This window comes from Protopterus annectens, chromosome 11.part0, assembly GCF_019279795.1.
Source record: "Protopterus annectens isolate FY-2018-M chromosome 11.part0, PAN1.0, whole genome shotgun sequence".
NCBI classification, from domain to species: domain Eukaryota; kingdom Metazoa; phylum Chordata; order Ceratodontiformes; family Protopteridae; genus Protopterus; species Protopterus annectens.
In genome coordinates, this window is record NC_056745.1 from 1,484,618,324 (window position 1) to 1,484,636,984 (window position 18,661).

Sequence of the window (18,661 nt, forward strand, 5' to 3'; positions counted from 1 at the left end):
TAATTACAATGCCTGCTGCAACAAAGGAAGAGAAACATAATTACAATGCCTGCTGCAAACAAAGGAAGATAAACAATTACAGCACCTGCTGCAACAAAGGCAGAGAAACATAATCATAGTGCCTGCTGCAACAAAGGAAGAGAAACATAATTACAGTGCCTGCTGCAACAAAGGAAGAGAAACAATTGCAGCACCTGCTGCAACAAAGGAAGAGACACAGAATTGCAGTGCTTGCTGCAACAAAGGAAGATAAACATAATTACAATGCCTGCTGCAACAAAGGAAGAGAAACATAATTACAATGCCTGCTGCAACAAAGGAAGAGAAACATAATCATAGTCCCTGCTGCAACAAAGGAAGAGAAACATAATTACAGTGCCTGCTGCAACAAAGGAAGTGAAACAATTACAAAACCTACTGCAACAAAGGAAGAGACAATTACAAAACCTGCTGCAAAAACGAAAGAGAAACAATTACAACACCTGCTGCAACAAAGGAAGAGAAACATAATTACAGTGCCTGCTGCAAAAAAGGAAGAGAAACAATTACAGCACCTGCTGCAACAAAGGAAGAGAAACAATTGCAGCACCTGCTGCAACAAAGGAAGAGAAACATAATTACAGGGCCTGCTGCAACAAAGGAAGAGAAACAATTACAGTGCCTGCTGCAACAAAGGAAGAGAAACAATTACAGTGCCTGCTGCAACAAAGGAAGAGAAAAGTACAGTTTTGTACCTACCATAAATGTAGATGTTTGAGTGCTAATACAGCTGCAGTAATGACATATGGGTTTTCTGCCGTCAGGCGGTCCCTCGGTCAGCCGAATTCCAAAGTCTAGGTCCGGCGTCGGTTGTTGTCGCTTTCTTTCCTGACGTCAGTGTGACAGGGGTATATAAGACACAGCCGACACCATATTCTTCAGTCTTTTCTTGCCCCAGATGTCAGGTGCCCCCAGAAGGAAGGCAATACATAAATTATATATAAAAATATATATTCAAGCAATGCAATGCAATCAAAAAACTGTAGTTGCAAGCAAATACACCATAGGAGGATAACCCAAATTAGGTTGTATGAGGAGGTGTTAGCCACTAGTCCTTTACCAAGAGGGGAAGGAGGGAGGGAAACCTGTACTGCAGCTGTATTAGCACTCGAACATCTACATTTATGGTAGGTACAAAACTGTACTATGTTCATCGTGCATACAGCTGCAGTAATCACATATGGGTAGAATCCCAAAGCTACGCACAGGGTGGTAGGCACTAGGTGGAACTGGGATGAGCCAGAATGCCCTGCAACACAGCAGTGGCAAAGCCTGCTCTAGTTTTGGAATATAAAGGCAGGTGGTAGTGTTTTGTGAAGGTATGCACAGAACTCCAAGTGGCTGCCTCCAAAATATCTTTGGTAGGAACTCCTCTGAGGAAGGCTGTAGAGGTAGCTGTGGCCCTGGTGGAGTGGGATCTGATGCCTGTAGGGGCAGATTTCCCATGATAGGAGTAACAAAATCGTATGCAGTGGCCTATCCATTTTGAAACTGACTGTTTGGTAACAGGCTTCCCTTGAGCTCCTACAGCATAGGACACAAAAAGTTGTTCTGATTTCCTGAAAGGCTTTGTTCTGTCCAAATAATAACGTAGCTGTCTATGGATGTCTAAGGAATGTAGCAGCCTTTCCCCTTTGTTTTGAGGATTGGGGTAAAAGGTAGGCAAGTGTATGGCTTGATTCAAAGCTACCCTGGATACCACTTTAGGCAAAAATGACGGATTGGTTCGAAGGGAAACCCTGTCCTGATGGAAGATGAGAAAGGGCTGCACAGCCATGAGGGCTTGTAGTTCTGAAACCCTACGAGCTGAGGTAATGGCCAGAAGGAAAGCTGTTTTCCAGGACAAATATTGCAAATCTGTTGAGGCAGCTGGTTCAAAGGGAGGCAATGTTAATTTTTCTAGAATGTAATTAAGATCCCAGGCTGGCACTGGTTGTTTCCTTGGTGGTCTTATATTCTTAGCCCCTCTGAGGAACTGTCTTAAAAGTGGGTGAGAGAATGACGGTGGATCCGTGTTGAATTCTGCAGAAATGGCTGAGGCATGGATTTTTATGGAGGAAAATGAAAGCCCACTGTTCAGCAGCTCAGCTAGATACTGTAATACCTGAGGCAAATTTAGTTTTCTAGGATCCTGGCCTTTTTTCTCATTCCAGGAGCAAAACCGTTTCCATTTTGCGGAGTAGGCCTTTCTAGTAGATGGCCTTCTGGCCTCCAGAATGACATCCTGAACCTCTTTGGAGAGTAGGATCTGTTGTGGTGTTAAGGAATTTTCCATGCAGCGAGATTGAGTGTTTTCAGCTGACTGTGAAGAGTTTTGTAGCTGTGCTGAGTCAGCAGAAGAGGCATTAGAGGTAGAGGCCAGGGAGGAGTATGTGTTAGGCTCCTCAGGAGTGGGTACCAGTGCTGTCTTGGCCAGTCTGGAGCAATCAGTATCATCTTCGGTCTGTCTGCTCTTGCTTTCAAGAGCACCTTGGGCAGAAGAGGCAGAGGTGGGAAAGCGTACACTGTCCAAGCTGTCCAACTCAATGAAAGGGTGTCCACTCTCCAGGCCTTTGGATGGAAGGTCCTTGAACAAAACTTTTCCAAATGATGATTCCTGTAGGAGGCGAAGAGATCTATGTCTGGCCTTCCCCACGCTTGGATTATCTTTGTAAACACCTGAGGATGCAACTTCCATTCGTGCGGATCTGTCATATTTCTGCTTGGACTGTCTGCCAGCGTGTTTTCCAAACCTGGCAAGTACTGTGCTTGAAGTTCGATTTGCCATTCCAGAGCCAAGTTCCAAAGTGTCATGGCTAGTCTGCACAGGGGGTATGAATGTGCTCCTCCTTGTTTGTTTATGTACCACATTACTGTGGTGGTCTGTTCTTATTAATAATTGCCCTGGATGCAGGAGGTCCTTGAATGCTGTAATTGCATTTATCACTGCTAGCATTTCTTTTTGATTGATGTGAAGGTGCTTTTCCTTTTGGGACCATTTGCCCTGAATGCACCTGTCTGTCATGTGCGCCCCCCAGGCGTAATCTGAGGCGTCTGTTGTGATGACTTGATTTGCTTGAGGCTTGCAGAATGGGAGACCTGTGTTTGTTTGACATGCTTGGGCCCACCATAGAAATTACTTTTGTAAACATGGAATTATTGGTATTATTGTTTCCAAATTGTGGCTGTGCTGAGACCATAGGTTTTTTAGGTACCATTGAAGTTTTCTCATATGCAACTTTGCACATGGGATTAAAAGAATGCAAGATGCCATGAAGCCCAGAGCCTGCAGGATTTTCCTTGCAGTAAGCCTGGTACAATTTGCTAGTATTTTGAAGTACTGAGTTAGTTGCCCCTGTTTTTCTGGCGTAAGGTAGGCCATCTGGGTGTTTGTGTCCAAGTTGGCACCCAGGAAAGTTATTTTCTGAGATGGTGTTAGCCTGGATTTCTCTTTGTTGATTGTGTATCCCAGAGAATTCAGTAACCGTATTGCATAAGCCAGATGTTCCAGAAGTTTGTGCTTGCTGTCCGCTTGGATCAGGCAGTCGTCCAAATAAGGGTAAATTTGTATCCCTTGAAGTCTGCAGTAGGCAATTACTGATGCCAGGCATTTCGTGAATACTCTGGGCACAGTAGATAAGCCAAAGGGCAATGCAGAGAATTGATAGTGGATTGAACCTGCAAGAAATCTGAGGTATCTTCTGCAGCTTTGTCTGATTGGGACATGCAGGTATGCCTCCTTGAGGTCCAATGTTACCAGCCAAAATCCCTTGCCCAGCATGGGAAGAAGCTGCTGTAATGTGAGCATCTTGAATTTTGGTACGAATAGAAATGTATTTAGGATGGATAAGTCCAAAATGGGTCTCCAGTCGGTTCCTTTCCTTGGTACCAGAAATAGTCTGGAATAAAAACCTTGACCTTGTTCGTGAGTAGGTACCTCTTGAATAGCTTTCGTGTCCATGAGTTTTGAAATTTGTATTTGTGCCTCTGCCCTTTGATTGTGTGGCAGGTTTGGCATGCCTCTCATTTTTGGAATGTGTGAAAATGAAATCTGTAGCCTCTGTTTATTATGTCCAGGATCCATTTGTCTGTTGTGATAATATGCCAATTTCTTGTAAATAATGCCAGCTTTCCTCCCAAGGGAGCTGCCAGCTGAGACTTGCTTGGCATGAAAAGGAGGAAGTCATTGGGTTTGTTTTCTGCATTGTTGTGCACTATCTTCGCCACCTCTTGGTGCTGGAGTTTGCCATTGTCTGCCTCTATATGATCCTTGAGATTGTCCTCTGCCCCTTGTGCGCCTGTATCTACCTCTTTGGGGCTTATCCGTGGCTGGAAAGGACCAGTTTTTAGAAGGCCAATTTCTGCTAAAACGAGGTGGTTGTACCTGTAGAAAAGCCTTGACAGTTTGCATAGATTTAGCTTTTTCTTCCATTTTCCGTAGCATCTCCTCAGCATTAGTACCAAATAGTACATCCTTTTGTAAAGGAGCATCTAGTAGTTTAGCTTTAACATGATCAGGCAAGCTTTGTTCCCTAAGCCAAGCATGTCTACGAATGACTGATCCTGTAAACAGCAGCTCTACTTGAGGCCTCTAAGGCATCATAGCCACATTGTAAGGTGTGTTTACCCACTTGTTCTGCACTATGCATAATATCCTGCAATTCCTTCAAATCTGGTTGTTCAGGTTGAGCCATTTTATTTCTTAATTGAGATAACAGAAACTGCTGGTATTTAAGCATATGGAACTGACAATTTAAGGCCCTCATGGCTAGGGTGGCCGAGGTGTATACCTTTTTTCCCCACCTTTCTAAGGATCTAGATTCTCTTTCGGAAGGTAGTGGATTCTTGGCAGTAGAGGCCTTCATTCCCTTGGGGCCTTGAGAAATGGTTTCAGGGTCAGCATTATGGCTTTTGAAAAGAAATTGGTGAAAGTTAGGAACTCTGTAGTACCTATCAGGTTTGAATGGGGCAGGAGGCAGGGAATCCGGATTAAGACAAGCCTCCGAGTAAAAATCATCAAGTATGTCCAAGACAGGAGGTATAGCCAGCAGTCTGTATTGAGGTAACAAAAGAAATTCCCTAAGCCTTTTCTTGGAATCAGAAAAGTCTTGGCCTTCCCAATGGAAGTGCTCCCTCAAGGTGTGCAAGGTTTCCCCAAAAGAGAATCTTCATAAGGGGAGTACGAGTGCTCCTCTACATCAGAATGTTCTGAGAAAATGGAGCCCTGTTCAGAAGAGGGAGAATCTTCCTCCACTCTGGGTCTCTTGTCTGGAGGGGGTTGGGAACCCCTGATAAGAGTAATTAAATCCTCAGCCATTTTAAGCATCTGCTTTTTAGGCATGGGGCCTGGGGACGGGCCCTGAGCAACAGGCTTCTTGGGATGCATGGCTGATTTGGACTTAGTAAAGGCCTTAATGGAAAAGGAAGATGAGGGCCTAAAGACATCCTGGGTGGAAGTGGACCTGTCCACATTAGGAGACTCAACACTCACAGTGGCTTCGGTGGCTGTAGTCTGAGTAAGGGCCGAGGCACCTGCGGTCTCGGGTAAAGAAGACACCGCCAAAGAAGTGTCGTCGGTAGTCAGGGACTGCAAAGGCGTCTCACTGAGAACCGGACCACGTGCAGCCGGTTTTGGCGTGGTGTCGGTGGAGACCGCGGACCTCGCGTGTCTGTCCTTGTCCTTGTGTTTTTTGGATAAAACGGTAGTCGGAGTCTCCGACGACATTTTATAATCAAAGGCTTTACCAAAATAATGTTGGGCGAACTCTGCCCGACGCTTAATAGTGCGTTTATTGAAAGTAGCGCAAAAGCGACAGCCCGAGACGTCGTGGTCTGGGCCTAAACAAGGTATGCAGAGGGAATGGAAATCTTTATGCAGTATTTGCTTCCCACAAGAAATACAATTGTTAACTTTGTCTGACATCGGTCTGAGGCAAGAAAAGTTTCCCCAACGGGGTACTTACCTTTAAAGAAGACTTCGGTTTCCAATTTTTCGTAAATTCAGGAGCTGGCCGACTGGCACTTGCGAACTGCTTCTGCTTCGGGCACCGCGCGGCAAAAAAGACTGAAGAATATGGCGTCCGCTGTGTCTTATATACCCCTGTCACACTGATGTCAGGAAAGAAAGCGACAACAACCGACGCCGGACCTAGACTTTGAAATTCGGCCGACCGAGGGACCGCCTGACGGCAGAAAACCCATATGTGAATACTGCAGCTGTATGCACGATGAACATCATAATTACAGCACCTGCTGCAACAAAGGAAGAGAATGAGAAGTTATATACTTACCATACCGTTCCATGTTAGTTGTCTTCTTCTCGCCTTCTTTCTTGCTGGATGGGTTCGGAGCCGAACCTTGGCTCCAACTCTGCCTAATACTAGAGCTCGAGAGCTATTTTTACTGGCTCGAGGCTATGCTATGTCCCATAATGCTAGGCGTCATATACCCAGATCTCGCTATATATAGCTATATATATATATATATGTCCCACCACAACAGAGAATATATATATATATATATATATATATATATATATATATATATATATATATATAGATATATAGATATATATATATATATATATATATATATATATATATATATATATATATATATATATATATATATATATATACATATACATATATATATATATATATATATATATACATATATATATATATATATATACATATATATATATACATATATATATATCAAAACCCCTCTAGAAGAGCTAGCAAAAAAGAGGAAGCAAGGGAGCTAGTTGGGGATATAACTGAAGTAGCAATAACTCTCACACGGTACTCTAGATCTTCCCAGGCTAGGGGGATGTTGGGTGGGACGCAAGAAAGAAGGCGAGAAGAAGACAACTAACATGGAACGTTATGGTAGGTACATAACTTCTAAATGTTAAGTTGTCTATCTTGCCTTCATTCTTGCTGGATGGGACAGCGTCCCTAGCACCAAAGTCCTGGGTGGCTCAATGGAACAAACTCTTGAGTACAGTGGAACCAAAATCAGCCCGACTTCTGGAGGCCATATCGAGCCTGTAATGGGAAATGAAGGTATGAGGAGAGGCACAAGTGGCCGCTGCGCAAATGGAATCCATTGGCAATCTTGCCTGAAAGGCTACTGAAGAAGCTAAAGCTCTGGTTGAGTGGGCTCTTGGCTTAGTAGGAAGTTCCCTGTTCCTCAACTGATAGACCAACATGATAAGACAGGACAACCACCTGGACAAGGTTACCTTAGATACTGGTTGGCCTTGCTTCCCTTCCGCATAAGACAGGAAGAGTTGGTTTGATTTCCTCATCTGCTTAGTTCTATCCAGGTAGAAGCGTAATTGATGGTGAACGTCCAAACAATGTAACTTTCATTCAGCTTTATTGGTGTAATTTGGGAAGAAGACTGGAAGATCTATGGTCTGATTCAAATTTCACTCTGAGATTATTTTGGGTAAAAAAAGATGGATTAGTCCTAAGTGGCACTCCGTCTTTGTGAAAAACAAGATAAGGAGGGCAAACGCAAAGGGCTTGAAGTTCCGAGACTCGTCTTGCTGAGGTGATGGCTACTAAGAAGCGTGTTTTCCATGAGAGCAACTTCAACGAACAAGAAGCCGCCGGCTCAAAGGGAAGAAGAATTAACGAAGACAGTACCAAATTTAAGTCCCACGGTGGGGGAGGGTCCTTAACTGGGGGCCTAAGTAAAAGGGTTCCATTTAAAAAGGCTTTGCAAAGTTTGTGGGACATGATGCTGGTCTCTGACAAGCCAACGTGGAAATTTGCAATAGCTGCCAGTTGAACTCTGATGGTAGCTGAGGAGGAGCCCAATCGAAAGAGTTCTGCTAGAAACTCTAGAACTGTCTGGACAGGAGCCGTAAAGGGGTCCATGTGTTTTTCCCCTGCCCAGGCAGAGAAACGCTTCCATTTGTTAGCATAAGTCTTTCTGGTAGTAGGCTTGTGAGAAGCGAGGATGATATTGTGACCTGGTTGAGAGATAAGGGGAAGCCTGGCTAGGGTTGGAAGTGGAGCAACCAAGCTGTGAGGTTGAGAGATCGAAGGGACTGATGCAGCTCACCCGACTGATGGGTCAGAAGATCTGGCACTGGGTCCAGATACCAGGGCTGCTCCAGTAGATGGCGTTGCAGGAACGGAAACCAAATTTGTCGAGGCCAGTAAGGGGCAATGAGGATCATCCTGGTTCTCAAGGCAGTCGCTTTCTGGATTAACTGAGTAATCAAGGGAAAGGGGGGGAATGCATACAGAAGACCCTGGGGCCAATCGTGAACTAGAGCATCTCTGGGGGGGGTAGACCTGGGAGAGGGAAGAGGGTAAAGAAGTTCGGGCACTTGCTGTTTAGAGGTGTTGCAAAAAGGTCGCAAGGCTGACCCCACCTTCTGAAAATTATTTCGCTACTATCTGGTTGAGAGACCACTCGTGAGGCATGAAAATGGCTCTGCTCAGTCTGTCCACTATGACGTTGGACTTCCCGGGAATATGCATTGCTACCAGAAACTGTTGAGAAGAGATCGCCCATTGCCAAAGTCTGAGTGCTTCTCGACATAGGGGGTAGGATCTGGTTCCGCCCTGCTTGTTGATGTACCACACTACAGACATATTGTCTGTTTGAATTGCAATAGTCCCGGTGGGTAGAGAGTCCTGAAGGGCCTGCAACGCTAAAAGTACTGCTCTCATTTCCAAGACATTTATGTGCAAGTGGCATTCGAAGGGTTGCCATATGCCCTGGACTGTCCTGCCCCAAAAATGCCCCCCCCCCGATCAGGGAGGCATCCGTTGTCACAGTGGCAACAGGAGGAGGAAGGACCACAAGTCTGCCCAGGGGAGACCATCCACCAAGAAAGGTATCTTTTGCAAGACTGAGTGATTAGAATGGTGTGTGACATGGGGAGCTGTTGAAAGGACCACTGGGAAAATAGCATCCACTGCAGGATCCGCATATGAAAACGGGCTAGGGGGAGTAAAGTGATTGCTGCTGCTGCCATGAGACCAAGTGTTTTTAGTACAAATCTGGCTTGGACTCTGTTCTCCTGTAAAAGGATCTGAACATGGTTGCGAATGTCTGAAACTCTTTGTGTAGGTAGTTTTGCTGAGAGCTCCACTGTGTTTAAAATGGCCCCTATGAAGGTAATAGACTGACAAGGCGACAATGCAGACTTTTCGAAATTTATAGAGATACCTAGCGCGTTGCACGTTTGTACAGCTTAATCTCTGGATTGGAGTAGTTGGTGCCTGGTGGTGGCAGTACGGAGCCAGTCGTCTAAATATGGAAACACCTGGAATCCTTGTCATCTCAGGTGAGCCGCAACCACTGCCATGCATTTGGCAAACACCCTGGGGGCTGTGGTGAGACCAAAGGGCAGGGCTCTGAATTGGTAGTGACTGGCTCCCAGCCAGAAGTGGAGAAATCTTCTGGAGCGCCTGTTCATCTTGATATGGTAGTACGCATCCTGAAGGTCTATAGAGCACATCCAATTGTCCTGACCCAGAAAGGGTAGAATGGACTGTAGCATGACCATCTGGTACTTCGTTCTTTGAACCGACTTGTTCAGCCTGCTGAGATCCAAAATAGGTCTCCAGTCCCCTGTCTTTTTTGGTACCAAAAAGAACTTGGAGTAGATTCCGGATCCCTGTTGGTCTGCTGGGACTGACTGGATGGCCCTTTTTCTTAGCAGCTTTGAAATTTCTAGTGCTGCTAGAGCTATCAGACTGGGTGGAACGTCTGGAAGGGGCCCTTTTGGCTGTTGTGGGGGTGTGAATAAAGGGAATTCTGTAACCCTCGGATATGATCGACCATACCCATTTGTCTTGCGTGAGGGAATGCCAGGCTTCTGGGTACAGTGATAGTCTTCCCCCGACTGCCTCCGAAGGTGGACAGTCGGGCAGCTCCTCAGGGGTGCTGGAAGGGTTTGTCAGAGAAAGATTCTCTGCTACCCTGATTCTGCGTACCCCCCCTGCCCCTCGGGCGGAGTCTATTATTGTTCCCTCCTCTGCCTCTGGAGGGAAGCTTACCACATGCGTCAGGCAGCACTCCCTGAGGTTTGCAGAACCACATTTTCCCACCTTTCTGACAGTTAGGGTATGGTCTAGAAGGGGTAGAAAAACTGACTCCTATGGCAGAGAGAGTCTTGCCTTCCTGCTCGCACCTCGTCAATGTATCCTTCACTTGAGGTCCAAAAATGGCAAAACCTTCAGGGGTGTTAGTGAAGGACGCCTTGAAGGGGTCGGCAAAGTTGCAAAGCCGCATCCAGGCATGTCTCCTTAGAGCAACGCCCGTGCCTGTGGCCCTACTCGCTCCATCGGCGGCATAGGAAATGAGCCGCATGGAGGAGTTTACAATAGAGTTCAGGGTCCCTAGCTGGGAGTTGATCTTTTCCTGAGACCCCGCAGCTGATGGGTCCTGTAAGGTATCACCTAGTTCTTTGAGAAGGTCTCTCTGAAGACGGGTGAAATGGCACAAAATTCAGCGAACGCATGGCAAAGGTCGCTGAAGAAAACATCCGCTTTCCGTACCTATCCATAGTCCTAGATTCCTTATTAGGAGGATGGACAGGAACTGAAGGGTCAGCCAACTCCTTCTTAGTGGCCGCCGCCACCACCATGGCATCAACGGGGACGCCCTTGGTGAGAAACTGCTTGTTCGAAGGGGCTGTTATAAATTTTGTGGGCCTCCAGGGAGTTGGTTCCATAGTATCCGGTGCCGTCCACGCCTTCCGAGCCACCACCTCCATGAGTGGGTCGAAAGGTGGGGACACCCAGGAGGTGGAAGGGCGAGAACCGAATGCGTCCAGGTACACCGACTCGTCCTCGGAAGGGTTGAGGGCAGACCAGTTCCCCCTCTGTTTAGGGATCTCTAGGATGTCAGAAAATGAAGTAAAGATTACACGAAGAAACTTGACTACTTTGAAATAGTACAACCACGGAGAACCAATAAGTGATCCAACACCTTTCTTTACACAGTTATACTCCCGTAGTAAAACCAACCAATTGTCAATAATGAAAAGTCAACCAAAAAAATTTTACTTGCAGGGAATATGTACCAAATCCCCTGCGTTGCGCTGTCATCAAATCCGTAATTTCCTTATGATTTCCAACCAAATACACTCCTTGTGTGTATTCCAAATAGCACACCAGCTCCTTGCAAAATCACTGTTTATTGGCGAGATATTTAAAAATAGCTACAACAACCTCTACATATACATGTCCGAGGTACAACTGACAACAATTGTAGCGTATACGTAAAAACAAAAAATAAAATATACAATAAAATCAGCGGACTTAAATAATGGTTAAGCGCTTTCACCCATAACTTATGGGCTTCCTCAGAACACTATCTTTTGAAACTGTCCGCCTTTTAAAACTTCAACGGCGCCAACTCAGAATTAACTTCCTGAAACTTTTTTAAAGTGACAGTACCTGTTAGTACTTTGTGTACTGATTGCTTGCAATAACTAACCTCCCATTACATACAATTACACTACTAGCTTATAATATGAAAAGAATAAAAAATTATGGTTAAAATGAATACATTAATTTGTAATTAAAACCTAAAATCTGTGCAACTATGAAAATTGTATAGCTATAAAAATAATGCAACTATAAAAATGAAATTGTAGTTTTCCAAATCCATCAAATAATAGCTATACATAAATACTATGATAAAACAAATTGCCCAGATTGAAATACTATTTCTAACAATTAACCACAACATGTCATACATCTCTGTCCTCTTTGATATATTGTTATATTTTATAATATGATGTATAGCATTGTGAATAAATGTATATAATGTGTTTATGAAATATTAATGACATCCCTATAAAATAAACCAATTCCATACCTTAACCCTTCTATTAATTAAGTGGAAAATATTGTAACATATTTACATACTGTACTTAAATAATATACTAGAACAACTAGTTATTTCAAAAAAATTGTGTTGTGTAATACTGTCACAATTATGTACTACTAAACCCTATAAATCTGATACTATATGACCCATATCAAATTATTGTAAGAAGCAATGAACTAACTATTCACCTCAAGAATGGCCTTCATTGATATACTGTCGTTAAGGCCTGGAGGTGTGGTGGCATCTGTAAATAACTGCCACCACACTTCATGATAATCTAAGAATTTTTTATTGTCTCTACCTCTAGGATAATTTCTGACAACTTCTAACAAGGCAAATTTAAATGAATGTTTAGGACCATTCTGTTCAATATGTTTATATAAGGCACTCTTCTGGTCCTTTTTTTTTATATTGTAAATATGTTCATATATACGTTTTTTAGGCTTCTTTCTGTTTTTCCCACGTAGTAACTTGAACACTCTTGACAGATAGCAATATAAACCACCATCTTAGTGTTACAGTTACCCTTAATTAGCCTGATTTTCGCCTAAATAAGTTTTCTAATACTATTTGTTTCTTGTTGTCAAAAATATAGTGACACTGACTACAAGATCCACATTTTGTAGTATGCTGGTAATTATCCTTAACTTTATCATCTTTTTGTGTTCTTCCCTTTTCCAAACATCTCTTGATATTAGCTCCCATTATGTACACGAAACCTGGTTTATCCCCTATTAGATTCCTTACTGTTCCATCACTGGATATAATATATCAATACTTTCTTATGATTTGTATAACATCCACAGTTTTTGGAGTATATAATAATATTAATGCCCTTTGTTGGTTTCCTTCCAAATGATTACTTGCCAAAGCACTATTGTGACCTCCGTTGATCTTACTGACTTCATCACCTGTCCCTAATAAGGGTTTGCAGGTTGTACCCCAAAGTCCTACTACATAAGTATCCACTTCATCCAGCAATTTCTGGGGATAACCCCTTTAATAGATCAGGGTGTGTATGTATCCAATTTCTGCCAATAAGGTATTATAGTCAGTAGTCATTCTCATGACCCTAATGCATTGGCCTTTATATATATTCCTTTTTAAATTCTTAGGATGATAACTATCATATGCCAAATAATCGTTGGAGAAAGTCTCCTTTCTATAAATTTTTGACTGTAAGGTCCCTTTATCAGTATACACTAAAGTGTCTAGATATGCCTTACCATCATAATTATAAGAATACGTGAATTTCAGAAAATCGCTACTATCATTAAGAAAGTGAATAAACTCTAACAGACTTTTTTCGCTAGAATTCCAAATTATGTAAATGTCGTCCAGAAACCGAACATAGTGAATAATATACTGAAAATAATTGCTGGGACAAATGGCAGTTTCTTCCCAGTCTAGCATGACTAGGTTAGCGTATATGGGAGCACAAGCGGCTCCCATAGCCACTCCCCTAGTCTGCCTGAAATACTCTCCTTCATAATATATGAAATTATTGTCTAAAACAATGTCTAACATTTCCAAAAACAAACTGACCTCATCCCATTCAATTCCTGCGTACTTTCTAATACTATTACCAAACGCCTCAAGACCTGTGGTTTTGGGGATACAAGAAAAAAGATCTACCAACTCAATCGTAACAAACCTGTATCCCTCATTCCATCCTTGAGTGGAAAAGTGTCTCAAAAATTCCCAAGAATCTTTGACTAAATGGGTGATGTTTCCATAAATATATTTTAATTTAATGTCTGTATACTTTCCAAGGGGAAAAGTTTTAGATTTACAACCAGAAATAATGGGTCGAAAGGGAGGGTCAGTTAAACTTTTGTGGATTTTTGGGATACCTACCATGGTAGCCAATCTAGGATACTTCACCTTTAAAAACTTGTAGGTATCTTTGTCTATCCTACCATCAATCAAAATTATTCTATATAACTGTCTATTCTCTGATATGCAATGTTGATCTCATTTAATGATGTGGGTACATAGTTTCCCGATCCATATAAGATATTGTGCATCTTGTTGGTATACTCTAAGTTGTCATATATAACTACCCTTCCACCTTTGCCTGGTTTCATTACCCTTATACTACCATCTTTTATCAATTTACTGAGTGTGTCTTTTTCTTCATAAGTCAGATTGTAATGGCCTTGCGTATTCTTATTTTCTTTGTATATTCTGTAAATGTCTCTGGACACAATTTTTTCATATAACTCTGTGGTAGGATGATGTAACGGTACAAATGTACTCGGTACAGTGAGACAGAGGTCTCTCTTTTGTCTAATAGTGTCACTTTGATTTTGTTCCCTATTGTTAAACATAATCGCTAAATCCATTTTCTTTGTAAATTTCTTCAACTCAACTAAACAGTCCACCAAATCAAATTTGGGAGTGGGAATAAACTTCATTCCTTTCGATAAAAGACTGAAATGTGCCTGTGTGATCGTAATGTTTGCATAATTGTGTATATTAAAACCATTCCAGGTATGAGTATGTCCATTGACAACAATGGTCTCAGCTGTTGACAGATGATCTGTCTTTTCTTTTACTACCAGCGATTTGCCCAATACCTCTGTTTTTGATGATCTTTCTGATACTGATTCCTCCCTTGGTACCTGTATGGTTCTCCCTGTAGTACCTGTTCCTTCCAAAAATGTGAATGACTGTTATCCCTATGATAATACATTCCTGGAGTTTTTTGTTCCTTTCAATCCCTCTCCCCTAATTCCTCATTCTTTCTACCCCAAATGTATGCCTTGCCTTGCTTGTAATGTTCAACATCGCTTTTTATCTTTTTTTTGTTTGTTGTCACAAAGTGTGTATCAATTTTTCCGCTAAAGAAAATTGGTTATTATACATCCTTTCCCACTCTGTAAAAAGTAAATCTGTACTGCTTTTCATATTCAGATCTTCAGTTTCTTGAATAAGTCTACCTAATTTTTCATCATTATGTTTGATAATAAGTTTCATAAATTTAATTCCACAATCAAACAACTAATTGAATTCACTAATAACCTTATCATTTAACATTATTCCCATAGGTTGTTTGAAAAATCTTAACCCTTTGGGAACAACTTTCAAAGATATACATTTATGTAAATAGGCATTGTCTATCTTGATACTATTAATACTTTTCAAATTTTTTCCCAACAAAAACAACATGTCCTTTAAAGTCCCCATTGTGTCACAACTTTTAGGATTGTAGTCATGTCATGTGTCATTAATGTCAAGGTTACAGTCAATTTCCATAAATCTGTTGAACCTGTTGTAACCAGTGCCATTACTAGTAACCAGTGAAGGTGGATTAAATTTAGGTACAGTACCTTTCTTGTTGTAATCCTGTTTTCCAACTACATTGAAATATGTTTTGATAGGAATCGGCCTCTCAGGTTTAGTGCCTACTCGCTTAGATTCTTCTTCAACTTCATAAATAGAGAAATCAAATATGAAGTTGGAGCCTGATTGGTTACTACTGTGAATGGGCTCAGTTGTATTAAAAACGTGATCTATATCTATGGCACAATCGTTGTTTCCTTGCCCATTGGGTATAGGATAATTGTCTAATAAAGAGTCCATACTCTCATCAGTTCTAAATGTTTGAGTAACCTTAGGTAACTTGTTAATGGAAGCATCATGTAACTCCTCTTTCTGGGTATGAATCACAGCTTCCTGTTGTCCATTGAAACCAGTGAAATGTGTACTGCTAGCTGGCGCTGTATCTTTATTTGTAGTGCTGCCAATATTTTTCTGTAACAATTCCATAAGTTTAGCCACATCTGATTTGAGTCTCACCATTTCTTCTTTTAGGAACTGGATGTCGCTGGTCTGAGTTTCTTCCAAATCAGGTGTGTTGTCACCGGTACTCTCCATGGAGATGAACAACTAAGTAAAGATTACACAAAGAAACTTGACTACTTTGAAATAGTACAACCACGGAGAACCGATAAGTGATCCAACACCTTTCTTTACACAGTTACACTCCCGTAGTAAAACCAACCAATTGTCAATAATGAAAAGTCTACCAAAAAAATTTTACTTGCAGGGAATATGTACCAAATCCCATGTTGCGCTGTCATCAAATCCATAATTTCTTTACGATTTCCAACCAAATACACTCCTCGTGTGTATTCCAAACAGCACACCAGCTCCTTGCAAAATTATTGTTTATTGGAGAGATATTTAAAAATAGCTACAATGACCTCTACATATACATGTCCGAGGTACAACTGACAACACTTGTAGCGTATACGTAAAAACAAAAAATAAAATATACAATAAAATCAGCGGACTTAAATAATGGTTAAGCGCTTTAACCCATAACTTATGGGCTTCCTCAGAACACTATCTTTTGAAACTGTCTGCCTTTTAAAACTTCAACGGTGCCAACTCAGAATTAACTTCCTGAAACTTAACTTCCGGTAAATGCAACACTAAGATGGTGGTTTATATTGTTATCTGTCAATAGTGTTCAAGTTACTACGTGGGAAAAAACAGAAAGAAGCTTAAAAAAACATATATATGAACATATTTACAATATAAGAAAAAAGGACCCGAAGAGTGCCTTATATAAACATATTGAACAGAACGGTCCTAAATATTCATTTAAATTTGCCTTGTTAGAAGTTGTCAGAAATGATCCTAGAGGTAGAGACAATAAAAAATTCTTAGATTATCGTGAAGTATGGTGGCAGTTATTTACAGATGCCACCACACCTCCAGGCCTTAACGACAGTATATCAATGAAGGCCATTCTTGAGGTGAATAGTTAGTTCATTGCTTCTTACAATAATTTGATATGGGTCATATAGTATCGGATTTATAGGGTTTAGTAGTACATAATTGTGACAGTATTACACAACACAATTTTTTTGAAATAACTAGTTGTTCTAGTATATTATTTAAGTACAGTATGTAAATATGTTACAATATTTTCCCCTTAATTAATAGTAGGGTTAAGGTATGGAATTGGTTGATTTTATAGGGATGTCATTAATATTTCATAAACACATTATATACATTTATTCACAATGCTATACATCATATTATAAAATATAACAATATATCAAAGAGGACAGAGATGTATGACATGTTGTGGTTAATTGTTAGAAATAGTATTTCAATCTGGGCAATTTGTGGTAACATAGTATTTATGTATAGCTATTATTTGATGGATTTGGAAAACTAGAATTTCATTTTTATAGTTGCATTATTTTTATAGTTATACAATTTTCATAGTTGCACAGATTTTAGGTTTTAATTACAAATTAATGTATTCATTTTAACCATAATTTTTTATTCTTTTCATATTATAAGCTAGTAGTGTAATTGTATGCAATGGGAGGTCAGGTATTGCAAGCAATCAGTACACAAAGTACTAACAGGTACTGTCACTTTAAAAAAGTTTCAGGAAGTTAATTCTGAGTTGGCGCCGTTGAAGTTTTAAAAGGCGGACAGTTTCAAAAGATAGTGTTCTGAGGAAGCCCATAAGTTATGGGTGAAAGCGCTTAACCATTATTTAAGTCCACTGATTTCATTGTATATTTTATTTTTTGTTTTTACGTATACGCTACAATTGTTGTCAGTTGTACCTTGGACATGTATATGAAGAGGTCGTTGTAGCTATTTTTAAATATCTCGCCAATAAACAGTGATTTTACAAGGAGCCGGTGTGCTGTTTGGAATACACACAAGGAGTGTATTTGGTTGGAAATTGTAAGGAAATTACGGATTTGATGACAGCGCAACACAGGGGATTTGGTACATATTCCCTGCAAGTAAACTTTTTTTGACTTTTCATTATTGACAATTGGTTGGTTTTACTACGGGAGTATAACTGTGTAAAGAAAGGTGATGGATCAGTTATCGGTTCTCCGTGGTTGTACTATGTCAGAAAATGAGACATCCTCAGAGGGGGACCTTGGGGACCCTTCCGAATCATCCAGGTCGGTGTCAGATGTCACTGACTCCGGGGAGTCCACATGCTTCCTCTTGCATGTCCTCTTCCGAGGGGGCTCCCCCGCAGGATCAGGGGAGGCTTCAGAAGAGGAGGATATGCTCAATGGGGCGACCTGGAGCGTTGGTTCTCCACGCTTGGGTTCGGGAGGGTAGGTAGAGGCCGAAGCAGGCACCATGGAAGGAGGGGCCGATGGGGCCGACTGTGGCGCCAGTATAGGAGCTAGCACGCTCATGACCTCAAAGGCGCCCCTATCAGGCAGAGAAGAGGGACCCAGCTCCGAAGAGATGAGAGCTCCTCCAGGCAAAGAGAGGGACGGCTCCGAGGCCGATGCTGGGGTCGAACTCACCTGCACCGATGCTCCGAGAGGGAGAACGGGGTTGGACAATGGTCCGATGTCACTCGCCCCCTCGGAACCGAGGGAGCCCCGGCGCCCGAATCCCTGCAAGGATGGAGCCAATGAAGGGATTGGAGCCGGCGAAGGAACCAATAAGAGTGGAATCGGTTCAGACGCCCCCACGGTACCATCCCCGACGGCCTCCGGCTCCGAGCTCAAAGGAATAGTTGGAGCAGGCGTTGGGGAAGCCACTGTCTGTTGAGACGGGCTATGCAATAACTGTGCGAGCGCCTGCGACTTCAAAAGCCTACTGACTACCCTCTCGAGGTCGTGGCCCGAAAGCCTGGAAGATCTAGTGGAGTGAGACCTATGGCTCCGCTCCGACAGCAAAGGGGACTTCGGAGCCGACCTGACCAACTCCAATGAAGGAGATCGGGAATGCTTTCGGCTTGGAGACGGCTCCGACACCAAGG

General features: G+C 42.1%; 1 protein-coding gene across 1 annotated transcript in view; it reads right to left on the reverse strand.

Moving 5' to 3' along the window:
• The window catches only part of TUBGCP6 (tubulin gamma complex associated protein 6), a 1,304,734-nt gene that overhangs the window by 1,077,581 nt on the left and 208,492 nt on the right, over nucleotides 1–18,661 (reverse strand). The gene's annotated exons all lie outside the window — the stretch shown is intronic.